This window comes from Littorina saxatilis, linkage group LG7 (genome assembly GCF_037325665.1).
Source record: "Littorina saxatilis isolate snail1 linkage group LG7, US_GU_Lsax_2.0, whole genome shotgun sequence".
In the NCBI taxonomy this organism is placed as follows: domain Eukaryota; kingdom Metazoa; phylum Mollusca; class Gastropoda; order Littorinimorpha; family Littorinidae; genus Littorina; species Littorina saxatilis.
This window is the reverse complement of record NC_090251.1, coordinates 17943122-17944782: the sequence shown is the minus strand read 5'-3', so window position 1 is coordinate 17944782 and position 1661 is coordinate 17943122. Positions and strand designations below refer to the sequence as shown.

Below are 1661 nucleotides of genomic sequence, written 5' to 3'. Positions count from 1 at the left end.
TCTGTCTGTCTGTCTGTCTGTCTGTCTCTGCTGTCTGTCTGTCTGTCTGTCTGTCTGTCTGTCTGTCTGTCTGTTTGTCTATCTGCCTGTCTATCCTTTGAGAAAGGAATTGAAGGAAATTAGACGGTGGATTTGTCTGTCTTTCTATCTGTATGTCTGTCTGTCCCAAAATAACTATAACCTTCCACTGTGCCATCAATCTCCAAAACCACCCAACATGCTGTGTTGTAAAAAGATAATGAAACTCACTTTTCTTGGACATCAAAATGAAATAAATCTGCCATGGTTGCCCCTACCTCCCTTCCCCTCCTCTCCTCCAAAACCTTTTTACAACTGACCTCTGTATAGGAGTGTGTGTGTATGTGTGTGTGTGTGTGTGTGTGTGTGTGTGTGTGTGTGTGTGTGTGTGCGTGCGTGCGTGCGTGCGTGTGTGTGTGTGTGTGTGTGTGTGTGTGTGAACAACGTGTGTGTGTGCTGCTGAGATAGCTAGATAGATAGCTAGATAGTTAGCTAGATAAAAAGAGAGACAGAGAGAGAGAGAATGAGAGGGAGAGACAGAGACATAGAGAGAGGGAGAGAAAGAGAGAGAGAGAGAGAGAGAGAGAGAGAGAGAGAGAGAGAGAGAGAGAGAGAGAGGAAGAGAGAGGGGGTTGTGGAGGTGGTGTGGTGTGGTGTGAGATGGGGCTTCAACAAACGACACTTCAGCGTAGATTCCGAGCACTACTACAACACGAACAGCAAACGCCACGCATTTTGAATTCTGTCTACAAATCACCAGCGAAAATCGCAGAGCTAACTTTCATTCCACATACTCACGTGAGTTCTTGCGATAACTCACCTGCACGTGCGTTTACCAACTTCGACGTTGCTTATACCCCTTAGACCTACAGGCCTCGGCCGTCTAATTTGTTTTGAAACATAAACTCATCAAGGACACACTCGGACACATCGGCACATACATTATACCCCATAAATAAATCTCAGAGATGGCTAGTCCGTCAATCAATCAAGGAGACATCACGCGCGACTATGACAGTCCATAAGACACCCCCCCCCCCTCAACGCCAGGAAAACAGAGGTCCATTCAAGACGTTAAGGGTCAATCAACACCTCTGTCTCACTACTGTCACTCATCCTCACACTCCGACGACCCTCCCGCTCTGTCAATACTTCTTTGGACCCTGACAGCTCACAACGCTTCTCTGGACCTTTTCGACACAAACAAGACCTCTGGAAAGATGATCAAAGGGGGTCATGAAGTGGGGTGGTAGAAGGAGAGGAGGGGGGGGGGGGTCCGGGATGACACAACTCAAAAAGAGAATTGTATGATCTTTAATCATGGACATCGAAAATTGGCCACTGGTCTTCTGCAGTCGTTTCAGAGCCTACTCGTTCTGAATTTTGTGGGAGAGAAAAATGAGCCGACTGAATTGGCAACAGCACTCCTGTCTACTTCAATGTAAAACGTTTACAGTGATGGAAGGAGTGTAACAGAACAAACAACAACCTTCAGCCTTAAAACGTCACCTTTGATCCTCCCCACCCTTTTCCCCCCACAGCCCCCAAACCTCCCAATAATTGTAGAGCTATTACTATAATTATAAAGTTTGACCGCCACACAAAAATCTAAGGAATCTGCCCTCAATATAATCTCGCCCAGT

General features: G+C 46.5%; 1 protein-coding gene across 2 annotated transcripts in view; it reads right to left on the bottom strand.

Moving 5' to 3' along the window:
- Positions 1-1661, bottom strand: part of LOC138970831 (ETS-related transcription factor Elf-3-like) — a 94729-nt gene that overhangs the window by 32867 nt on the left and 60201 nt on the right. The gene's annotated exons all lie outside the window — the stretch shown is intronic.